Source organism: Ursus maritimus, unplaced genomic scaffold, assembly GCF_017311325.1.
Source record: "Ursus maritimus isolate PB19 unplaced genomic scaffold, ASM1731132v1 scaffold_6, whole genome shotgun sequence".
Lineage (NCBI taxonomy): Eukaryota > Metazoa > Chordata > Mammalia > Carnivora > Ursidae > Ursus > Ursus maritimus.
In genome coordinates this window covers 50505180-50513278 of record NW_024426774.1, presented here as the reverse complement: position 1 = coordinate 50513278, position 8099 = coordinate 50505180, and the positions used below count along the sequence as shown (strand labels likewise).

The 8099-nt window shown below is 43.0% G+C and overlaps 1 pseudogene; it reads left to right on the top strand.

The window, feature by feature from the left end:
* Positions 1-2433: 2433 nt before the first annotated feature.
* LOC103671813 overlaps positions 2434-8099 on the top strand; it is a 23231-nt pseudogene continuing 17565 nt past the window's right edge.

The window sequence follows — 8099 nt, the reverse complement described above, 5'->3', positions numbered from 1 at the left end:
ATTTTAAACAAGCATTTGAAGTTCATTTCAGCTCACTAAGCAAACTATCAGTTACTGGAAACACACAGAGATGAGCGAAGAGGAAGGTGCCAGGGAGAGGAAGCTGAGTGGTGGTGGGGCCGGACCGGGAGGGGTGAGGCAGGCGGCCGAGGCGGCGAGCCCTCCCAGTGTGCTTTTAGGAGGCGGGCGCAGACCCTGACCGTGCTTCCCATGGGGAGCAGAGAGCAGAAAGGCAAACAGATTATACCCAAGTCAAAACAATGGTACTAGAGAGAAAAAGCTGTGTGTCTTGAATGAAAAGGAAAAGGAATGTTTCTTTTTTTTATTATTTAAATTCAATTAGCCAACATATAGTACATCATTAGTAGCGTTTAGTAATTCATCAGTTGCATATAACACCCAGTGCTCATCACAGCATGTGCCTTCTTAATGCCTGTCACCCAGTCACCCCATCCCCCTAACCCCTCCCCTCCAGCAATTCTCAGTTTGTTTCCTAGAGTTGAGAGTGTCTCATGGTTTGTTTCCCTCTCTGATTTCCTCCCAGTTTTCCCTCCCTTCCTCTATGATCCTCTGCGCCGTTCCCTATGTTTCACATATGAGTGAGATGATATAACTGCCTTTCTCTGATTGACTTATTTCGCTCAGCATAATACCCTCCAGTTCCAGCCACAACGATGTAAATGGATAAGATTTCATCCTTGTTGATGGCTGAGTAATATTCCACTGTGTATCTATATACCACATCTTTATCCATTCATCTGTCCATGGACATCTGGGCTCTTTCCATAGTTTGGCTATTGTGGACACTGCTGCTACAAACATTGGGGTGCAGGTGCCCCTTCGGATCACTACATTTGTATCTTTGGGGTAAATACCTAGTAGTGCAATTGCTGGGTCAGAGGGTAGCTCTATTTTTAACTTCTTGAGGAACCTCTATACTGTTTTGCAGAGTGGCTGCACCAGCTTGCATTCCCACCAACAGCGTAGGAGGGATCCCCTTTCTCCACACCCTCGCCAACATTTGTTGTTTCCTGACTTGTTAATTTTAGCCATTCTGACTGGCGTAAGGTGGTATCTCACTGTGGTTTTGATTTATATTTCCCTGATGCCAAGTGATGTTGCACATTTTTTCATGTGTCTGTTGGCCATGCCTTCTTTGGAGAAACGTCTGTTCATGTCTTCTGCCCATTTCTTGACTGGATTATTTGTTGAGTGTTGAGTTTGATAAGTTCTTTATAGATCTTGGATACTAGCCCTTTATTTGATATGTCATTTGCAAATATCTTCTCCCATTCAATAGGTTGCCTTTTAGTTTTGTTGATTGTTTCCTTTGTTGTGCAAAAGCTTTTTATCTTGATGAAGTCCCAGCAGTTCATTTTTGCTTTTGTTTCCCTTGCCTTTGGAGACGTGTCTAGCAAGAAGTTGCTGCGGCTGAGGTCGAAGAGGTTGCTGCCTGTGTTCTCCTCTAGGATTTTGATGGATTCCTGTCTCACATTGAGGTCTTTCATCCATTTTGAGTTTATCTTTGTGTATGGTATAAGAAAATGGACCAGTTATTCTTCTCATGTGGCTGTCCAATTTTCCCAAAACCATTTGTTGAAGAGAATGCCTGTCTTTTTTTCATTGGATATTCTTTCCTGCTTTGTCAAAGATTAGTTGACCATAGAGTTGAGGGTCCATTTCTGGGTTCTCTATTCTGTTCTATTAATCTATGTGTCTGTTTTTGTGCCAGAGGAATGTTGAAAAAGAAAACCAAAGCTGGTGGCATCACAATTCTGGACTTCAAGCTATGTTACAAAGCTGTAATCATCAAAACAGTAAGGAATGTTTCTTTCATCAACATTCTTTTATTTATTTATTTTTTATTTTTAAAGATTTTATTTATTTATTCGACAGAGATAGAGACAGCCAGCGAGAGAGGGAACACAAGCAGGGGGAGTGGGAGAGGAAGAAGCACGCTCATAGCAGAAGAGCCTGATGTGGGGCTCGATCCCATAACGCTGGGATCATGCCCTGAGCCGAAGGCAGATGCTTAACCACTGTGCCACCCAGGCACCCCTCATCAATATTCTTTTAAACACGATAAACCCAACCCCTTTTCCTACAACTTAAGCATTGTTGCAGTGAAACCAATATCACCAAAAATCAGATACTAGTGACAAGGAAGTTTTCTGTGTCACCTGTGTAACAATATTGGAAAAAAAGAAGCAGTATAGAGGGAAAGTGAATTCCTAAAGATAAAAATGCTAAACAAATCAACTTGATCTGGCAGACCTAATTAGTCTCAAGAGAGACTGATGCTTGGGTTCAGATAAATGGGATGGGAAGCCATGTCCAGGAGGTCCTGGAAACCAACATCTGGCCCAAAAGTGATGGGCACTGTTTAGGATGTGTTGAATAGCAAGTCTTCCTAAATTAGGACCTAAGTTCAACATGCACAGAGAATTTGAAGGTAAGTGTAATTTTAAGACCGGCAGAGCTAGTCTACCGTGAAGGCCTGATGAATCTCATCTAAGGGGGAGAGCCAAAGGCCAGACCCCTGGGAATAAAGCCCTAAAATGGGAAGATCAAATGAACCTGAGTGTTCTAGTTAGAGCTGTCATAGAAGAGAGTCCAAGGTCACCCAGAGTCTGACTTGGAGGACAAGAGAGTGTTTCCCTGGATTTTGGCACTATGAACGCTCTAACAAGTTGGGGTGCAGGCCCTCACACACTTGGGTATCATCAAAAAGTGACAACAATCCTCTTCAGTCAGGATGGCTGATACCAAGGAACTCAAAAGAACAGGAGTGATGCTCCCTCAGGGACAGGGAGAGACACTGGGGGATAGGTGACCACTGAAAGCCCTGTAGAGGACAGGCTTGCCTCCAACCAGAAAGGAAGCTAAGGAGGATTACGTGGTTGTCTAGGTAGGGGTGGTTCATCCCATTATTGTGATCTCCAGCTGCGATGGCCTAAGGTCCACGGACTACGTTATTGGTATGTATATATCATCTGCTGATTTGTATAAATACACATATAACTGCTATTCCTAATTCTGTGTAATCTCTTTCTGAGGACAGGGGAGACGCTGGGCAACAACGTGCCGGCAACAGCCGGCTCTAGCTGCAGGGAGAGAGATGGCAGCGCGGTATCGCGAGCGCATCATCTCGCACATCCCTTTGGAAGATTCCAGGGTTTTGATCTTTAAAGTCTGGCCTGAAGGAAGTCAGAATTGATGTGAGAAATCCAAGGTTTCCAAGTGTCTCTCCCTCATCTTCAACTTTCAAGAGCTAGATTATAAAGATTAAACACTCGTTTGTGTTGAACAAGACTCCTCCCTTCAATATTCTAATTTGGTTTATTTCATTTGAGTGTTCCTGACTGACTTTCTGTTTAAACCATCCATATTTCCTTTTTTTAAATTTAATTTAATTAATTTATTTATTTTAGAGAGTGAGAGAGAGCAAGTGGAGAGGGGGTGGGGAGCAGAGGGAGGGGGACAAGCAGACTCTGTGTTGAGCATGGAGCTCCACTCGGGGCTTGATCTCATGGCCCTGAGATCATAACCTGAGCTAAAATCAATCGACTGAGCCACCCAGGTGCCCCTAAACCATCCATATTTGCTTTTTAAATATGAAAGAGACTTTTGATGGCTGAGAAACTTCTAGGATCCTATTCCCATAGAATGCTCCGGAGAAGGCATTAGTGAGGATAAAGAAACACCAATGGGTAGGTTTTCATTTAGCTTGGATCCTGTAGGAAAAGTGAATTGTCCTCAGAAAGCACCCCTGGGCTCTAGGCCGGGCAACAGGTCCTGGAGGAGATGACCCATCCGTTGGAGTCAGCCAGTACCTGACTCTGGACTCTCAAAGATGATTCTTATGAGGTTCTGATATGAAGACTGAAAAATAAAGGTCACCTTGGCACTGGGAAGAGTTTAGAGAGAGGATATACGGCTTAGGAATAAACAAAGGAGGGCCACCTGGGTGACTCTTGGTTTCCACTCTGTTCATGATCTCAGTGGAGCCCCAAGTCCAGCTCAGAGCTCAGTGGGGAGTCTGCTTGACATCCTCTTCCTCTGTCCCTCCCCCACTTACGCTCAATCTCTCCCTCTTCAATCAATCAATCAATCAATCAATCAATCTTAAAAAGAATCGATAGGAGCACCTGGGTGGCTCAGTCAGCATCTGACTTCGGCTCAGGTCATGATCTCAGGGTCCTGGGATTGAGTCCTGTGTTGGGCTCCCCACTCAGCGAGGAGTCTGCTTATCCCTCTACCCTTCCCCCTACTCGTGCTCATTCTCACTCTGTCTCTCAAATAAATAAATAGAATCTTTAAAAAAAAGGAATAAACAAAGGAATTATAGGTAGGTTTCTCCATGGTCAAGTGTAGGGATGCTCTTTTTCTTAAAAAATATTTTCATAAATTCCCACATAAAGGTAATACCCAGTTTGGGGCACCTGGGTGGCTCAGTCGCTAAACATCTGCCTTCAGCTCAGGGCATGATCACAGAGTCCTGGGATCGAGCCCCGTATTGGGCTCCCTGCTCCGCTGGGAGCCTACTTCTTCCTCTCCCACTCCCCCTGCTTGTGTTCCCTCTCTCACTGGCTGTCTTGCTGTCAAATAAATAAAATCTTAAAAAAAAAAAAAAAGGTAATACCCAGTTACATCTGTAGTGTTTTTTTAAATAGGATTCCAACAATATTTATAAAGTAATGAGGTACTTAATATGTTCCGATCATTCTTCTCAGTACATCACATATGTTAATTCTCCACCACTTGCAAGCCGTGTGACCCTGAGCAAGGACTTCAATCTCTTCGTGCCTCTGTTTTGGCATCTGTAAAATGGGTGTAGTAATTGTATCTCCCTTATAGGGTGAATGTGAGGATTAAAAAATAATGGCTACCATTTGTTGAATTCATTGAATTCTTACCACATGCCAGTTATTATTTTAAGTCCTTTACATGATGATCTCATTTAAAAAATCTGTACACATGTAAATATTTATTTTATGGAAGTAAAATTGTACAGTACATAGTACTTTGTAAGCTGTTTTTCTCATGTAGAAAAACAACTGCCACATTTTGTGTCATTAAGTATTCTTATCTCTCATAACTTTCTAAAAAAAGATTTTATTTATTTATTTGACAGAGAAAGACAGACACAGCGAGAGAGGGAACACAAGCAGGGGGAGTGGGAGAGGGAGAAGCAGGCTTCCCGCTGAGCAGGGAGCCCGATGTGGGGCTTGATCCCAGGACCCTGGGATCATGACCTGAGCCGAAGGCAGCCGCTTAATGACTGAACCACCCAGGCGCCCCTCTCATAATTTTAATGACTTCATAGAATGCCATAATATCCATGTTATAATTTATTCAACCAATTCCCTTTCGATGTAGTTTCTAGCTTTCATCTATGAGAAACACTTTTTAAAAAAATTATTATTATTAGAAACACTTCGACGATCAACCTCATCAGTGAAAGTTCTCCCACATTCATCATGATTTCCTCAGGATAACTTTCTAGAAGAGGAATAGCTGAGTATGCATTTAGAACAATGTCTTATGCTCTTCAGGCAACTTGTTCTATTAGCAGCTCATGTAAGAGGCTCTGTGCTCCCCGCTCTCACACCATGGGTGGCCTTCTGCCTAAAATCGACAAATTGATGGTGGAAAATCTGTGTCTCCATGTCATAATAACCTATATTTCTTCAGGTTTTGGAGCTTAATCTTCCCTTGGGTCGGTCTTCACTTTGCAGTTATATTTTCACATACGCCCTACACCATTTCCTCAGGAAAATTCTTAGAAGTGGAATTGCCGAGTCAAAGGAAATACCTATTTTTTTGGCTTTTATTCTCGTGCCAAATTGCCCTCCAAGAAGGTTGCGCCAAATTACATTTCCTCAGGTAGAGTAGGGGAGTACTCATTTCCCCACACTCTAACCAACATCCGGTATTATTGCTGCTATTATTATTATATATTTACAAATTTCATTATGCAATGTGTCAGAAGCAGAGGTGGGATATAAGGGGGCAGATGTCAGCCACGGCAGGGAGCAGGGTCCCGGAGGCCACACATCTACCCTTTAGTTGCTTAATCATGGGGGTGTGAAGCAGGGTGTCAGGGCAGCCAGTGGGGCCGGGGAACACGGGGGTCTGGGCAGCAGCTCTTTATTAACTAGTCCCGAGTATTCACTGCGTGAATGGAGAGTCAGGCCTGAGCAGCAACACCCGCTGTCTGTCCGGCCTGGTCACGGCTCTAAAGTGCATCGCTTCCGCTATTATGAAGTTGGAGTTTGTCTTACATATTTTGCTCCCCTTCTAGTTTTTTCTTATTGATTGGTATAAACATTTTATACATGGACTGCCATATTATATATTGAAAATGGTTTCTCCAGTTTGTTATGTAACTTTTCATTTTAGTTACTTTTTTTTCTCCTATGAAGCGATTTTTTTTTTTTAAAGATTTTATTTATTTATTTCACAGAGATAGAGACAGCCAGAGAGAGAGGGAACACAAGCAGGGGGAGTGGGAGAGGAAGAGGCAGGCTCATAGCGGAAGAGCCTGATGTGGGACTCGATCCCGGAACGCCGGGATCACGCCCTGAGCCGAAGGCAGACGCTTAACCGCTGTGCCACCCAGGCGCCCCTATGAAGCGATTTTTAAAATATTTTATCTTTTTTAAAGATTTTGTTTATTTGAGAGAGAGAAGGAGAGGGAGAGAGAATCTGGAGTAGACTCCGCACTGAGCACAGAGTCCGACGTGGGGCTCGATCCCACGAGTGCGAGATCACGACTGAAGCTGAAACGGAGTTGGACGCTCAACTGACTGAGCCACCCAGGCGCCTGAGACTTTTAAATATGTTTAAGATTTTATTTATTTATTTGAGAAAGAGTGAGTGAGAGAGAGAGCGAGGGCATGAGTTGGGGGAGGAACAGAAGGAGAGGGAAAGGGAGAGAATCTGGAACCCGGTGTGGGGCTTGATTCTGTGACCCAGAGATTAGGATCTGAGCCGAAATCAAGAGTCAGACGCTTAACTGACTGAGCCACTCAGGCGCATTTAAATATTTTATATGTTAGTCATATTTAATTGGTCTTTTTCTTTGTATGGTCTGTGCATTTGGTATGTTAATAAAGCTTTACTTTTCACCAAGATAAAAGTAGATTTATTTTCTTTTTCATGAATTCATTTTCTACACCTAAATCTTTGTCTGTGATTTATGTCGACATATGGTATAAAGTAAGGATTGGGGCGCCTGGGTGGTGCAGTCGTTAAGCATCTGCCTTTGGCTCAGGGCGTGATCCCAGCGTTCTGGGATCGAGCCCCACATCAGGCTCCTCCACTAGGAGCCCGCTTCTTCCTCTCCCACTCCCCCTGCTTGTGTTCCCTCTCTTGCTGGCTGTCTCTCTGTCAAATAAATAAATAAATAAAATATAAAAAAAAAAAAAAAGTAAGGGTATCGTTCTTCCTTCTGCCCCCAAAGGTTTACCCAGGTGCCTCATACCATTTACTTGAGATGATTCACAATGACATATCTAAGTTTTGTATTTCTTGGGGCTGTTCCTGGACTTTCTATCCTGCGCTGCTGATTCGTTGCTCTGTTTCTGTACCAAACCACGTTGTGTTCAATCTTTTACTTTTGTAGCCTATTTTAATATCTGACAAGGTGAATACTAAATGAATTGCATTTTCAAATATTTCTTTGCTATTTTATCTCTGTTATCTTTCAGTTGAACTTCCAAGTCATGATGTCAAGTTTCAAGAAAAGTCCATGTGCATTTCAACTGGTATCAAAACAAACTTAGAAATTATTTTAAAGGAACTGATGCCACATCATTAATTTGACAATAGATTCTTAGAAAACCCAAACCAAATAGTATGTTACATTCCGAATTTAATGATTCTTTGAAGTCACTTTTCTCCGTGAATAGTAATCCCAGTGGCAGGCTCCCTCCCTCTCTGCATTCCCAGCATAAGCAATCAGGAAATTGATTATCTTAAATATTTGGAAGTTCTGAGGTCAAACACACTTCAGGGCTCGTTGATTCAGCCACCCAACAATGTCATCAAGGTCCCAGCTGTGTCCATCTTTCTGCTCCGCCATCCCGACTCTACCG